Source organism: Bos grunniens, chromosome 19 (assembly GCF_055505025.1).
Source record: "Bos grunniens cultivar Pamir isolate PY7600 chromosome 19, Bosgru_T2T1.0, whole genome shotgun sequence".
In the NCBI taxonomy this organism is placed as follows: domain Eukaryota; kingdom Metazoa; phylum Chordata; class Mammalia; order Artiodactyla; family Bovidae; genus Bos; species Bos grunniens.
Genome location: NC_141183.1, coordinates 393,694 through 410,020, shown reverse-complemented (window position 1 = coordinate 410,020; position 16,327 = coordinate 393,694). Strand labels below are relative to the sequence as shown.

At 58.0% G+C, this 16,327-nt stretch overlaps 1 protein-coding gene and 1 long non-coding RNA gene across 2 annotated transcripts in view; one reads left to right on the top strand and one right to left on the bottom strand.

Moving 5' to 3' along the window:
- Positions 1 to 16,327, top strand: part of CACNG4 (calcium voltage-gated channel auxiliary subunit gamma 4) — a 51,630-nt gene that overhangs the window by 21,671 nt on the left and 13,632 nt on the right. The gene's annotated exons all lie outside the window — the stretch shown is intronic.
- LOC147350912 (uncharacterized) lies at positions 6,771 to 8,584 on the bottom strand. Its single transcript, XR_015146966.1, has 2 exons — positions 7,893 to 8,584; positions 6,771 to 7,792 (listed from the first exon to the last, which is right to left on the bottom strand). It is a non-coding gene; the product is annotated as an uncharacterized LOC147350912 (long non-coding RNA).

The following is a 16,327-nucleotide window of genomic DNA, read 5'->3' as shown; positions in this document are numbered from 1 at the left end:
TGAGAAGTACAGTAGTGCGGTACAACAGCGGGCATACAGGGGCTGGCACGCCTGTCTGCCTCTTTCAAAGTTCACGACTTGAACTTGAAGGTTAGTTTGTAGGGGATGTACACGACCAAATTAACCAGCTTCCTGAAATGTTGCCCAAGTTACTCACCAAAAATGGTAGCCTTGAGTAAAAGACGCGATTTGTTAGCAACTGTGAGTTGAGAGCTCACCACATGGGCTGTGGGGTCTCACTGACCCTTCTACCAGCCCTGCGAAGACGGTACCAGCATGAACCCCCTTTGCAGCTGAGGAAACTGAGTCTCAGGAAATGAAATAATTTCCCCAAGGCGACTGGACTACTGAAAGATGAGACATATGTTTGTTTTCTATGCGCGGGCATGCGTGTGTGCCAAGTCACTCCAGATCAGATCAGATCAGATCAGTCACTCAGTCGTGTCCGACTCTTTGCGACCCCATGAATCGCAGTATGCCAGGCCTCCCTGTCCATCACCAATTCCCGGAGTTCACTCAGACTCACGTCCATCGAGTTAGTGATGCCATCCAGCCATCTCATCCTCTGTCATCCCCTTCTCCTTCTGCCCCCAATCCCTCCCAGCATCAGGGTCTTTTCCAATGAGTCAACTCTTCGCATGAGGTGGCCAAAGTACTGGAGTTTCAACTTTAGCATCATTCCTTCCAAAGAAATCCCAGGGCTGATCTCCCTCAGAATGGACTGGTTGGATCTCCTTGCAGTCCACGGGACTCTCAAGAGTCTTCTCCAATACCACAGTTCAAAAGCATCAATTCTTTGGTGCTCAGCCTTCTTCACAGTCCAACTCTCACATCCATACATGACCACAGGAAAAACCATAGCCTTGACTAGACGGACTTTTGTTGGCAAAGTAATGTCTCTGCTTTTGAATATGCTACCTAGGTTGGTCATAACCTTCCTTCCAAGGAGTAAGCGTCTTTTAATTTCATGCCTGCAGTCACCATGTGTAGTGATTTTGGAGCCCAGAAAAATAAAGTCTGACACTGTTTCCACTGTTTCTCCATCTATTTCCCATGAAGTGGTGGGACTGGATGCCATGATCTTCGTTTTCTGAATGTTGAGCTTTAAGCCAACTTTTTCACTCTCCACTTTCACTTTCATCAAGAGGCTTTTGAGTTCCTCTTCACTTTCTGCCATAAGGGTGGTGTCATCTGCATATCTGAGGTTATTGATATTTCTCCCAGCAATCTTGATTCCAGCTTGTGTTTCTTCCAGTCCAGCGTTTCTCATGATGTACTTTGCATATAAGTTAAATAAGCAAGGTGACAATATACAGCCTTGACGAACTCCTTTTCCTATTTGGAACCAGTCTGTTGTTCCATGTCCGGTTCTAACTGTTTCTTCCTGACCTGCATACAGATTTCTCAAGAGGCAGATCAGGTGGTCTGGTATTCCCATCTCTTTCAGAATTTTCCACAGTTTATTGTGATCCACACAGTCAAAGGCTTTGGCATAGTCAATAAAGCAGAAATAGATGTTTTTCTGGAACTCTCTTGCTTTTTCCATGATCCAGCGGACGTTGGCAATATGATCTCTGGTTCCTCTGCCTTTTATAAAACCAGCTTGAACATCAGGAAGTTCATGGTTCACATACTGCTGATGCCTGGCTTGGAGAATTTTGAGCATTACTTTACTAGCGTGTGAGATGAGTGCAATTGTGTGGTAGTTTGAGCATTCTTTGGCATTGCCTTTCTTTGGGATTGGAATGAAAACTGACCTTTTCCAGTCCTGTGGCCACTGCTGAGTTTTCCAAATTTGCTGGCATATTGAGGGCAGCACTTTCACAGCATCATCTTTCAGGATTTGGAAGAGCTCAACTGGAATTCCATCACCCCCACTAGCTTTGTTTGTAGTGATGCTTTCTAAGGCCCACTTGACTTCACATTCCACGATGTCTGGCTCTAGGTGAGTGATCACACCATCGTGATTATCTGGGTCGTGAAGATCTTTTTTGTACAGTTCTTCTGTGTATTCTTCCCACCTCTTCTTAGTATCTTCTGCTTCTGTTGGTCCATACCATTTCTGTCCTTTATCGAGCCCATCTTTGCATGAAATGTTCCTTTGGTATCTCTGATTTTCTTGAAGAGATCCCTAGTCTTTCCCATTCTGTTGTTTTCCTCTATTTCTTTGCATTGATCGCCGAAGAAGGCTTTCTTATCTCTTCTTGCTATTCTTTGGAACTCTGCATTCAGATGTTTATATCTTTCCTTTTGTCCTTTGCTTTTCGCTTCTCTTCTTTTCACAGCTATTTGTAAGGCCTCCCCAGACAGCCATTTTGCTTTTTTGCATTTATTTTCTATGGGGATGGTCTTGATCCCTGTCTCCTGTACAATGTCACAAACCTCTGTCCATAGTTCATCAGGCACTCTATCAGATCTAGGCCCTTAAATCTATTTGTCACTTCCTGTGTATAATCATAAGGGATTTGATTTAGGTCATACCTGAATGGTCTAGTGGTTTTCCCTACTTTCTTCAATTTAAGTCTGAATCTGGCAATAAGGAGTTCATGGTCTGAGCCACAGTCAGCTCCTGGTCTTGTTTTTGCTGACTGTATAGAGCTTCTCCGTCTTTGGCTGCAAAGAATATAATCAATCTGATTTCAGTGTTGACCATCTGGTGATGTCCATGTATAGAGTCTTCTCTTGTGTTGTTGGAACGGGGTGTTTGTTATGACCAGTGCATTCTCTTGGCAAAACTCTATTAGTCTTTGCCCTGCTTCATTCCGTATTCCAAGGCCAAATTTGCCTGTTACTCCAGGTGTTTCTTGACTTCCTACTTTTGCATTCCAGTCCCCTATAATGAAAAGGACATCTTTTTGGGGTGTTAGTTCTAAAAGGTCTTGTAGGTCTTCATAGAACCGTTCAACTTCAGCTTCTTCAGCGTTACTCGTTGGGGCATAGACTTGGGTTACTGTGATATTGAATGGTTTGCCTTGGAAACGAACAGAGATCATTCTGTTGTTTTTGAGATTGCATCCAAGTACTAAGTCACTCCAGTCGTGTCCAACTCTTTGTGACCCCCATGGACTATAGCCCACCAGGCTCCTCTGTCCATGGATTCTCCAGGCAAGAATACTGGAGTAGGTTGCTATGTCCTCCTCCAGGAGATCTTCCCGACCCAGGGATTGAACCTGCATCTCTTATGTCTCCTGCATATGCAGGCAGGTTCTGCCATTAGCGTCACCGGGGAAGCCACCTGGGAAGCCCTTGTTTGCTCTGCTTCTTAACAAATTAGCACGAGTTCAGCGACTTAAAACAGACAGACCATCTCATAGTGTCCCTGGACTGGGAGTCTGGCCTGTTGAGCGGGATCCTCCACTCCAGTGTCCCAAGGTTGTGAGTGAGGTGTCTGCAGGCCGCATGCCTCCCTGGGGTGGGGTCCTCTCCCAGCTCACAGAATTCGTGTCTGGCGGCTGGCAGAATTTGTGTCTGGCAGCTGTGTGACCAAGGCTGTTCTCTTGCAAGCCATCATCCAGAGACAGCTGCCGTTCTTCACCACACGGCCCTGTGTTGGCTCACAGGAGGCGGTCTGCTTTCTTCAAGGCCAGCAGGGGTGTCTCCCTGACTTCTCCCCCTCCAGCCTGCCCTGGTGCAGCCTTATATAACACAACCCAGCGAGCCTGTTCTCAGGGGCCGCCCACACTCAAGGGGAGCACACCGAGGGTGGGACTCTGCTACCAAGTTAGGTGAACTTGACTTGGAGACCAGAGTGAACTTGGGCCCGGGCTCTGTCCCTGACTTGGGGGCAATCTTGGGAAATTTCCTCCAGCACCCTTTAAATCTGACCCTCCTCATTTATGACAGCAGGATGGTAATGCTAGACTCCGGGGGTGCTCTGAGGTTTAGATCCGTGGAATCCTCAAGCACACGCGGTTGCTAGGAGCTCGGTGAATGGCAGCTCCCTCCCCCCTCTTCGCCAGGGTGTCTCCTTCACACAGGAACACGGGGTGGGGGTGGGCAGAGCACGTGGGAGGCTCCTGGCCCTGGAGCAGGAAGGCCCGGGTGTCCTTGGGTCCGCTGCCACTTCCCCGCTTCCAGGCCCTACGACTCCCTCGAGTTTCCTGTGGAAAGAGAAGCTGAAGTGAAACCCTCAAACGAAGCCGCCACCTTGGGAAGGCCTTGCTCCCCGCACAGTGTGAGGCCAGATCCCACGGGGAGGGGCGTCAGTGGGGTTGGGGTAGGGGGAAGAGGAGGGGAGTGTGGACGAGGAGCGGGAAGCGGACGCGGCCAAGGCGAGCAGAGGGGGAACAGGGGCGTTGGCGGGTGGGGCGGGCAGTGGGCGGGGCCGGCAGGGAGTGGGCGGAGCCGGAGAAAGGCAGCGGGCGGGGACCGGGAAGTGGGCGTGGCCTGACAGTCAGTGGGCGGGGCGGGCTGTAGCAGGCGCCTTTCCTCCTGTGTGGTTACTCGTTGTGCCTTCTCTGTGCTGACCCTCAGGAGAGTCCCTTATGGACCAGGGATATCCGGCCCGGACGGGGCATGGACCCCCCCACCCCATGCAACCCCCTGGGCGTTAGCCCCACAGAGGAACTGACAGCTCCTGCCCTCATGTTCGGTGATGATTCCCGGCAAGGCATCCTGCCATCTGAGGGCCAGAACCGCATCCGTTCAGGGCCCTGTCTGGCCTGAGGTGGACGCGAGGGGGTCGGGGGGTCAGAGGCGCCGAGGGGGTGCGGTACCGTCTGCCCTGCGTCTCCAGCCTCACCTCCCTGGGTGAAGGTCCTCCAGGGGGCAGGGGGCTGGGGAGGACCTGCCGCCTGCCCACCCAGCTCCGTCCCTCCTCCAGACTCTCCTGGAGGGGGCCTCCCCTCCACGCCTCAGCCCCTGTTCATCCATTCGTCCAGGCGTTAGACCCAGACTGACCCCTAGGCACAGGGCCTGTCTCTAAAAAGAATGTCCTCCAGCTGCACGAGGGGACCCAGCCCTGCCCACCCCACGTCCACCTTCTCAGGAGCCACCCTGCCGTGGGTGGGCGGGGAGGGTCAGACAGGAACAGCCTGTCTGCACCCTTTGGGGGCATCCCAAGGCTCCGGGAGCCTGACTTGGAGACCACCGGTCTGGTGGGGGCTTCCTGAAAGGCTGACAGCTGGGAGTGGCCACAATGTTTGCACTGCTCTCTCCGGACGAGACCAGCACGAGGTGGGCTCTTCCTGACGCTGAAGAAGCCCGAGGTTCGGGTGCTCCCTTGCACGGGCCCTTCCCAGGCCTGGATTCTAGCTGTGTGTTTGTGCTCTTTTTCTTTAAGAGGGCCCGTCCAGTTGCCCGACAAAACCTGGATCTGTCCTGGGTGGGCCACAGATAGAAACATGACCCAAGCAAGTGTCTCTGGAAGGTGGGATCCCTGTCGGTGGTAGTGCCAGGGGGCCCCCGTGGGAGTGCCTTCTCTCCCCCAGAAGGTCTGCCCAAATCAAGCTACGTGGAGGGAGGGAAGGGGGCCTCTGGCCCTGTGACCTCACTCCCCCTTGACCCCGACCACAAGCAGGTGTCTCCTAATGTGGATTATGTGTCCTCCTTCTCTGTTGTCTGGCTGACCTTTCCAGCGGCAGCTCTGTTCCCATCAGCAGACAGACAGCCCTCTGAATCTGTCTGCCCCCGCCATCCCCAGGGAAGCCCCGAGGGGATGCCCACCACCAGGAGCATCAGCCCCACGTGTCTGCAGCTGTCCGGGGGTCGCCAGCCCGGGCTCGCCCTGGTCGGAGAGCTCTTCGCCAGCCTCACAGCCCGAGGCTGCCTGGCCTGGCTTGTGGGGGCCGCACAGCACGTTTCGGGCTTGACATTTGCTGAGCGGTTTCCATCATTTATTAATGAGCATTGGCAGCAGCCCTGTGAATTAGGGCTCAGCGGGAGAGCTCTGCGCGGTTGGGCAGGCCTGGCCCCTGGCTCTGGGGCTCCGCATCTGCTCTGTGCTGCTCCTGCCAGTGGGTCACCCCGAGCGCCTCTGCACCCAGAGCGTAGTGCATGCATTTGGGGGCAGAGGGCAGCTTTCCACACCCACCCCCGGGGCTGGGCTGGGCAGGGCAGGGACACACCTGTCCATCCCCCTCCCTATCGCCACCCACACACAGGCAGCTGGGCACGTCCTGTCATTCAAGTACAAAAGCCTTTCGAGGTCGGGGCCTGCGTGACGCAGTGCCTCTCCTCTCGGAACAGGTGCTCGTGGAGAAGGCGTGCCAGGCCCTTGCCAAGGTCCTCGCCGCTTCCCCTCACCCTCACCCTCGGAGGGGCTGGGGTTATCCTGGCTGTTGGGAGCAGAAAACAAGGCACAGAGGGGAAAGCACCTTGCTGAGTACGAATAGTAACAGACTCAGCCATCTGCCAAGCAGGCGACCTGGGTGGCCGGGTCGTGGTGACCGCCAGCTGGGTGTCATGTCAGTAAAAAGCGTGCACTTTGGGGCCACATGTTTGAGTTGAGGTCCTGGCTCCCTCCTCTTGCTCTCCACAGCGCTTCCAGGAGCCTCAGTTTCCTTCTCTGTGAAATGGGGACAAGTAACAAAAAGAACAGATAGAACGCAGGGCGGCTGGCCCTCACACCCCACTCTTGGCTCCCCTCCCTGCCTTCCTTCTCAGAGCCCCAGGGACAGAGGGTGAGGGAAAAGGTGCTATTTCAGGAAGGGGCTGCTGACGGACCGGGAGGCGGGGCGTTGATATGCGGAGGGCTGGGACATTCTCCCCGGATTATCCAGAGATTCATAGCCTCGTGAGCGCCGGTGGTAAGGGCCGCTCAGGCAAGCATCTGAAACTGCATCTAACATCTTTATTTCTCTTTAACAAATGTCCCCTGGGGCCAATTTCAAATCAAGTTTATTCTGGTATCTAAAGGTATAAAGCCCATAACTCAGAGGCATTAGATGTAAAGTATTCAGGCCTCCCTGGACGAGGCACTGGCTGCCAGCCATGGCTGCACTGCTGCCCTGGGTCCCGGCACCTGAACAAGCTTTGTTCTCTGGCTATTACTTGAGGCTGGAGGTGGGCGGCCAGGCTCTGTCCCCAGATGGAGGCACCAAGGGATCCTGTGTCGGGATCTGGGTCTCATGGGGATGGGCGGCTGAGTGCATGACCGCGGTCCTGCCACCTGTGGTGTCAGCTGAGAAGTGGGGGCTCAGAGCCCCAGCCCCGGCAGGCGGGGACCCTGGAGTCTACACCTCTCCGTGGGGGCTGGTCTTGCTTCTGAAACATCGAGACACTAGCATTTAGGACAGCTGTTTTGTATTGAACGTGGGATCCAGACAGACCTAGGGGTTTTCCTTTCTCCTGCGGCTCTCACTTCAGCCTTTGGTTTTGCTCCTGCTGCTGCTGCTAAGTTGCTTCAGTTGTGTCCGACTCTCTGCGTTTTGGAGAGGATTAAAATGGAGCTGGTCTGGGAGCTGGTCTGGCAGCCGGTCACGCTGGATCCCAACCATGGTTCTCAGAGGGCGAATCTCCAGGGGATTCTCCGAGAGCACAGTCGTATTCATCACGTTACCGTCGGCTCGCGCTTCCTGGGGTGACGTGTTGACCAGGGGGGTCGGTGACAGCGGCTCTATCGCTGGCGTCTCGTGAGCAGAGGCCACGCGTATCCTCTCGGCCTTATTGCGGGGGTTCTGGGGTCGTCGCTGGAGAGGAGGGCGGAGGGCGGTGCAGCCTGGATGCTCTGCCCACCTGCCCTGTGGGCCTGGAATCAGGGGCCAGGAGAGAGCAGTGTTCCTGACCCCCCAGCCCTCAGAAACCCCTCTGGAGACAGAAGTTTATGCAATCTCACCAACCGGGATCATGGGAGCTGCAGATTCAAAGACAGACAAGCCTCAGACCCTCCCTGACTCAGGGACACACAATTAAATGCAAAACAGGAAGCTGCATAGAGCATCATGGGTACTCACGAGGGAATGGGAAGCTGGTCTGGGCGGGCTTCTTGGAAAGGGCGGCGCTGGCCCTGCTGACCGGGAGCTCCCCAGGTGGAAGGGGCAGGAAAGCTCTAGGCCAGGAAAGCGCAGGAAGCAGAACATGGTTCGGAAGAGCAGGACGGAGTCGGGAGCCCAGCTCAGCTCAGTGCCACTGAGGGGCAGCCAGGGCACAGGGTTTGCGGGAACAGCCCACGAGGGCTGCCAGGCCCAGACCTGGTCCCAGGGGAGGTCGGAAGCCCCACGGCGGGCGCCCTGGTCAGAGTCCGGAGTCACCAGGTCACCTTCCGAGGAGGCAGCGACAAGGGTGCCAGTTAAGAGAAAGTTCAGATGGGCCCGGAGGAGAGGCTCTGAGGCTCCCTAGGAGGTAAAACTGCTGCGGATCGGCTGACAGAGGAATTACCAGCAGGATGGGGTGGGCGGCCCGGAGGGCAGGAGCACAGGAGGGGCTGGAGGCGGGGCCCGGCGGAGGAGCGGGGTGGAGCGGGCCCCCGCTAGAGGAGAGTGGGTCCCTGTGGACGTCGGTGTCCACGGCAGCCACAGGCTCAGTCTGCAGTGGGGACGCTGTGGACGGCGCTGGAGGCCGCGGAGTGCTGAGAACCTGTGGCGAGGAGGGAGGGTCACCGGGGCGTTCAGACAGGAAGTGGGGCGGCAGCAGTCCCTCCAAGGAGGAGGGGCCCAAGGGAGAGCCCTGGAGGGGCCGTCTGGGGGTTAGGAGCAGGCGGGGTGGAGGGAGGCGGGGAAACCAGGAGGGCCCCATGCAGTGGGGTGGGGCCGCCTCCCTCCAGTCAGGGCCCAGGGCGCTCACAGCCGCTCTGCACAGAGGCCCACTGTTGGGGACGTCCGTTGGGGGCCCCAGAGCGGGGAGTCCTCCCAGCAGGTCTCAGGCGCACCCTTGGTGCGTTCCTGAGCCCCATGGGTTCTGGGTGCGCGCCCCCACCCCCGCCCCCCAGGCAGCAGCGTGGGGTTGAGCTCACCCGGGGCCAGGCCTGGGGACCCGTCCAGTCCCCTCCCTGCCTTCCGCTCCGTTTCCAGTTCCTTCTCCCTCTCGAAGCTCTGCCTCCCCCACCCCTCCAGAGCCCTCTGCACACGCTTCCAAGAGACACCCCGTCTCATCCACTTGGGCGCCTGGTCTGGAACAGGCCGGGGAGAGGCAGGTGCTCCTGAGACGGCCCAGGGAGCTGGCGGGGCATCATTGCTGGGGCTGGGCCCCGTAGCCCTTGCCTGGGCAGCTGGTGCCTGAGCATTTGTATCGTGTAAAGTGTGATGGACAGGGAAGCCTGAGTGGGTTCCGGCTTCGAGAGACGACTGCCTGTGTCCTAATACCAGCTCTGGGCAGCCCTGGGCAAGTCACTAACCCCTCAGGGCTGCAGTTTTTCCATCTGTAAAATGGAGCTGACCATAATAGAGCCCCCGCAGGATACGGTTTGTAGTGAGGACCAAATGATAAATGTTAAGCAATAAGTATTAGCTACTGGTGACAGCGGTAGTTATCCTAGTAACAGGGCTAGTGTGGGAGCAGCTGCTCATCGACCCCGGAGGGTCACCTCTGCAGACTTTCATCCTTTTGCATCTCCAAAGTCTGGCAAGAAAGGGGAGCATCCACAGACTGTCAGGAAGGAGGAGGCAGTGCTTCGGGCTGTCCAGGGGCGCCCTGCGGGGAGCAGGCTTCAAACAGCTCATTTAGGAAGGGGCTGTCTCCTCTCCCCACTCTCAATGGGCCTGGGACGCAGTGTGGGTGAGAGACTGAAGCGTCAGAGATGAGAGAAGGCTGGGCAATGTCCAGACACTGGCCACTTCCTCATCAGGTGATGACCAGGGCCCCTCACCGGCCTCACCGGGCCCCTTGGAACAGAGTCGCGCTGCGTCCTGGCCTCCAGCCTCTTCTTTGTGTCTCTTGGCAGCTTTTCTCCTGCTTCCGGGGGAGGAGCTGCAGTGTGGCTTCCCTTAACTGTTATCCTCCCCATGAACGTCCTGCTTGGCTCAGAAGGACCATTGCTCCACGCCGTTCCTGGGCCGAGGCTGCAGCGTCCCAGCCCACCAAGCCCCTACTCGCCCAGCTCCAGCCAGCCCTGCTGTGCCCTGGAGGGAGGGAAGCTGGCTTTTACATTTTGTTTCCTTTTTCCTGAAAGCAAAAGCCCCAGGCCTCACTCCAGCGTCCTGGAGGATGGGGAGGGAAGTTGAGCTGTGCCTGGAATTAAAGGGCCTGCAGCCGGGGAAGGGCACCTGTCCCGGAACCCAGCTGAGAACAGATATGGGGTGTGGGCCTGGCTTGTGGAACTGACTGAGCGGGCACGGGAGGGCTGGTGGGCAGGTCCTCGGGGAGTCTGGGCACAGGCGGCCCGGGGAGGCCGCCTGGGGGGTTACGTGGGTCCCTAAACCAAGGCTGCTTTCTTGGCAGGGAGGAAGGGGCTGCGGTCAGCCTGGAGACGGATGAGGAATCCGCCCTCCCTGCCCCACACCAGCCTGTACCCCCGAGTGAGGCTTTCATCCCTGAGCCTGGATTCTAACTGCTTCCTGCCCCACCCCGGGGAGGGTCAGACCATCCAAAAGCCCGTCTGGTGGCTGGTCTAACCCCTCAAGGTTCCCTGCCTCTGTGGCCCCACCTCCCGTCTCCTCCTCACCCTCCACCTCCAGCCGCTGCCTGGCATCCCTGCCCACTGGCCTCTTGCCCCGGGCCTCTGCTGTGCCGTCCGCTCCACCCGTTCCAGGCTGTGCTCATGGCCGACTCCTGCTCATCCTTTGGGGCTCAGCTCAAGTGCCAGCTCCTTGGGCAGCTTGCCTGACCCGGTTACAGGCTCCCCTGCACTTGGGTGCCTCGGCAGAGATGCTGGCCGGCTCCCCACCGCAGCCCAGTGCCCACTGGCACTCACAGGCCCTCAGAGTGGGGCTGCCGCTTGAATCGAAGGGGCTGGATGGCTGTGGGTCCGTAGATGCTCTGCCAGCACCGGGGCAGGGGTGGGAGGCTCCTGGGAGTGGGGACTGATGGTCTCTGATTCCGAACAGAATGGAAGTTAACAAAAATCGTGAAGCTTTTCCTGGAAAGTTGCTGACAGTGGCCTGGGCACAGGCCGGCCCCGGGGCTCTGGAGGTTGGGCACAGAGGGACAGGGTGCTGGTTAGCTGGGGGCTCTGCGTCCCGTCTGTGAGCAGCAAATCTACAACTTGGTGTCTCCTGAGTGAGCGCCCTGCCAGCCCCAGTTCCAGCAGGTGTGGGAGAATTGGAACCTGGTGCTCCAGACTGCAGGGGCGGGTCTTGAAAACTGGGTTTGAACTCAGTCTCCGGCTGCCTGCCGGGGAGTTGTTCCCAGCCTGAGGAGACTCTGGGGCGGACATGCACCACCCCAGCCCCTTGCCCCCAGGGCATCAGGAAGCATGGGGGCCTCTTGGACACCGGCTCCTCTGCCTTTCTGTCTCCAGTCTCAGAACCGGGAGTGGGGTGGCCCCGAGGGCAGAGCTCTGCTTCTGGAGTTGATCAGACAGGAGCAGGGGAGTGTTTCGGCCTTGGGAAGTTACCTGCCTTCTCGAGCCTCAGCTGCTCTGCATGTAAAATAGGGGCTCCTATTTCATAGGATAGTTTGAGGTGTAAATGAGAAAATGGGGAGAGCTTAGCACCGGGCTTTTCAGGGAGTGGTGCCCAGTGGGAGCCAGCCCTTGCCTGTCGGTCTGTCACTCACGGGACTGCGGGGCAGTGGTCATCTGGCTGGGCCTTCTGAGAGTCAGGGCCTTGCCCATTCCGAGCTGAAACATCGCAGGCACAGGAGTCCGAGGCCGTCCTGGGAGGGTATGACACTGGCCTCCTCCCTCTGACGCGCAGCTGCCTCAGGCACCAGAGCTAATGTCATATCAGCTCACTGGCTGTCCCGGGCTCTGGGATGTTTACAGCCAGCAGTGCCTCCTGGGAGCCCCCGAACAGCCCTCTGAAGGTTTCCCAGTCACGATCCCCATCCCACAGACGGTGCAAAGGAAGCACAGCAATTAACCAGGACCTGAGACGACGCAGTGAGCAGTGACGTCAGAGCCAGACTCGGCCTGGCAGGGTGACTTCAGAGCCTCCCGTCTCTGTGGTGTCTGGCCTTGGGATGATCGAAAGCTCTGGTCTCGACTCATAGCCTCTGCGTGGAGGGCTGCACTGAGAGGGCTTTAGGCTGTGACGGGGAGAAAGGCACAGCGAGAGATTCGCAATGTCTGCCGCGGGCGTGGGGAGGGAGGGTTCGGGTCGCTTGCATCGCGGCTGGGGATGCGCCCCTCTGTTGAGAGGGATGCTGTCCTGCGCGCTGTTTAGCAGCACACCTGGCCTCCCCCGCCAGCAGCACAAGGCCCCCCCTCACCACCGAGTTCTGACAGTCGAAGCTGTCTCCAGAAAGCAAACCCTTTACCGGTTGTGAACAAGCCCCGGAGCGGGCCGCGGGGATGGCCAAACAGCCCTGGACTCGGAGCCCAGAGGCCAGCCGGCCTGTCACCGCGGGGACGGACATCAGGTTCTTCGTGCGGGAAGTGAGCACGAGGCGTGGATGGTCTCAAGGGCTCCTTCCGGAGGTCGTGACCCTACCCCTCACCCCAGCCTTCATTCCCAAGGTCTGCGGAGCCAGACCAACAGGAAAGCCTGGGCTCTGCAGAGAGCCGTTTCGCCCCTGGAGCTCCGTGTTGGCTCATTAAGGGAAAGAAAGAAAGAAAGAAGCAGCAGAAAACCCTGAAGCCTGGTACGGAGATTTCGTCCGAGCAGCAGTCATCAAGCAGATTCAAGTGGAGAACTCGCAGAGACAGTAACTGCACGCCCGCTTCCCTGTGCGGAGACAAGCGAGCTCTGGGAAATCTCCCTGCCCCGTTCAATTATGAATCTCGGCAGGAAGCCTGGATAACCCGTGCTCTGGAGACAGGGGCTGGAGGAGGCTGAGGCTGGGGCTGGGTCCCCAGGGCACTTGCCTAAAGAGACAGGGGCAGCGGGTGGCGAGAGTGTGACACAGGAGTCCTGCCCGCACCTGTGCCAGGAAGCTGGGCATGAGGCAGCTGGGCCTTGGCGAGGGGGTGAGCAGAGGCAGCCCTGGGGTCCTGGCTGCTCAGCAGGCCTTCCTTCCAGGGTAGGGGGAGCACAAGGTGGGTGGGGACTGGCGCCTTGGGTTTGGGTCCTTGGCCCCCGGAAGTCAGAGGGCTCTGTGTGGTGGAGATGGAGGAGCCCCCAACAACAGGAACCTTCTCCCTGAGGGGGTCCCCAGCTTACAGACGGGAACCAGCCCAGGGAGGGCTTCCCCAGCTGACCGAGATCTCAAGAGGCTGAAATTCACGGGCCACACAGCTTCCACACTGGAGCCTTGGGGCTGATGCTCCGTATTCCCATCCCCCGAGATCATGCCTCCTATCCCCCAGGTCCCGTGGTCTCCTGGGAACCTGCACTCACCTCTATGTCTCAGAAAAGCGTTGCACACCTGCCCTGAGGAATGACATGTAACCCAGGCCCCCGAGAGCTGGGCTGGAATCTCTGATGAAGGTGTGGCCAGCTGGGGCAAGAAACCAAATTCTGACTTGATCCCAAAGGAAGATATTATTGGAAGGACGTGGAGGGTTCTGTGGAATTAAGAGTTTAGCAGCCAAGACTAGGAAGGGGAGAGCCCGCATCTTCTGAGGCTGGCCTCACGAACCCCTGAGAACACCCCATTCTCGAGCTCCCCAGAGTCAGTCGCTTTGCCCTTGGGTGCCCTCTGCTTCTGATCCACAATCCGGACTCTGGAGGGAGCATCCGGGCACCTGCAGGAAGTGGTCCAGCTCGGACCAGATGTGCACCCAGTATCCCTGGCCAGGGCTGTTGTTCAGTCGCTCAGTCATGTCCGACTCTTTGCGACCCCATGAACTGCAGCACGACAGGCTTCCCTGTCCTTCACCATCTCCCCACGTTTGCTCAAATTCATGCCCATTGTGTCAATGATGCCATCCAACCATCCCATCCTCTGTCGCCCCTTCCTTGTTCTTGCTCTTGCCCTGCGTCAGGGTTTTGTCTAATGAGTCGGCTCTTCACATCAGGTGGCCAAAATATTGGAGCTTCAGCTTCAGCATCAGTCCTTCCAATGAATATTCATGATTGATTTCCTTTAGGATTGAGTGGTTTGATCTCCTTACAGTCCAAGGGACTCTCAAGAGTCTTCTCCAGGATCACAGTTCAAAAACATCAATTCTTTGGCACTCAGCCTTCCTTATGGTCCAACTCTCACATCAGTACATGACTACTGGGAAAACCATAGATTATTTGACTATATGGACCTTTGTTGGCAAAGTGATGTCTCTGCTCTTTAATACACTCCCCTAGCCTGCTGGTGCAGACCAGAAGCATCTCTCAGAGGCCTGTCCGCCACCTGCTTACAGGCCAGAGCCAAAGGAGGTCCGGGTGTCAGTAGAACCCATTCTACTCTTTTGGATCTGAAATGGTTCAAGTTGAGGACCATCACCGCTCAAGACATTCTCTGCTCATGACTGCCTGTGAGCAACGGCTGAGGCCGGCCGATCTGTGGTCCCCCACCCTCCCCCCACGCTGCTAACCACCACGAAGACTGAGGCTGCGATGGTTGGTTGGTCTGGCAGCTGCAGGAAGCTGCTGACTCTAAGCACCTCCCTCCTCCCAGGGTGCTGCAGCTCAAGGGGGTCAATGAAGGGAGAGCTTGTTAATCCCAGGGGAGCCATCTCCCGGGCAGCTGGCCTCCTCAGGGACTAAAATAAGATGCCCAAGAGGCCCTGGGGTGAGGCCTGCATATGTAACAGGTCGAATCTCCCCTGAGCCAGGCTGGGAATAGAATCAGCAACACGCCAGGCCGTTAGGAGCGAAAGGTCCCTGCATTCATGGGGACCCTTCTCCAGCATCGGAGTCAGGGAGGCAACTCGGAGCGGACAGCCTTGAATCCAGGCCGCCCTGTGGTGGCTGCACCACCCACTTCTCTCAGCCTAAGTCCACCGCCCCGCCGCCTGCCCCCCTCACACAGCTCTCCTCCAGAGGCGCACCCCGGCCGTTCCTCTGGGGCCCCCATCATCACTGGTCAGCTCTGCTGGGCCACAGCCCTCCCCGAGCTGCCCAGTACCGTCCAGCACTCAGCCCTCATGCCTGATGCACCACTTGCCTCCCCAGCTAGTGGTGGGCTCTTGCCAGCTGGACTGAGGCTCTGGGCTCCACAGGGCCCAGGATCAACAGGTAGACTCTGACCTAAAGGAAAGAGTGGGCAAAGGGCTGAGTGGGTAAACCACTGAACACCGAGGAACACCCCAAGCAGGTCAGGCGCCTCAGTGACCTAAAGGCCGTGTCAGGAAGGAGACAAGATCACGAGGGAATCTTCTCCCGGGCTCGGGCACCCAGGCTCTGCATCCCAAGCACTTGGCCATGGGAAGGACGTGGAGGGCTCCTCCCCAGACTCCAGTCGGAGCTCAGTCTGGTCCGAAGGCATCTCTAGGAAGTGAGTTTAAAACTACAGATTCACCTTCCACGTCACCAGGGTTGATCCTCTTCAAAATTCTCTGACCACAAGGGCCTCCTCAGGCTCCACTTCAGCTCTGAAAGGCTGTAAAGACACTTCCCGTCTTCCAGTCGAGGAGAAGCTGTCTGACCTCTGGATCACACGCTCTCGGAAACTCTGGGCTCCCCGCTCAGACCCCTGTCCTCGTCGTCGCTGGATGACCGTGCACCTGGACAGCTCCAGGTCAGCAGAGACCGTGCCTGTCTTGTTGATTATTGCTGCAACTGAAACACACCAATGCGGGCTTACTGCCCACAAGGCAAACGGGGCAGTCCTCTGCAAGGTGGCCCTCCTCCACAAGGCATCAGGGATCCAGGCTGGCCCGGCCTGTGGCTCTACCATCCCCTGGCCAACCGGTGCGGGGAGGAGGCTGTCTGGGGGAGGGTTGCAGCACCTGCCCAGAGCCCTCTCCAGGAAGGACTCCCGTCACTCCTGCTCATGTCCTGCTGGAGTGGTCACACGGCCCATCTGACTGCAGAGGGAGCCATGAGGCCCAGAGCAGCCATGAGCCGGGAAGCAGGCAGTGAGCTTCCAGGGTGGGTCCTGGGTGGGTCCGCTGCCCCTGCTGAGCCCCCAGCACCCGGCACATGGCCGGGGCTCAGACATGGACGTTGGATGCAGGCGCTGCAGGTCAGAATGGTTCAATGGGGCCTCACGGAGTCACTCACGAGCCACTGAGCTGAGGCTCCCCAGGAAGGTCCAGCCCGGCCATGCCGCCTCCAAGCCCAGAGCTGCTCTGTAGGAGCGGGGTCTGCTCCATAGGACCCAGGCCGCGGTTTTCAACAGCCTGCCTCCTCAAGGCTGGAGAGGGGAGAGCCCGTCTGTGCCAACAGGGAGGTCCCAGTTACAGGAGGGTGGCCGCTCTGCAGGGACACCCGGGCTGCTTCTTCAGGATGCCAAAGGCTTTCCTTCACACCCAGGG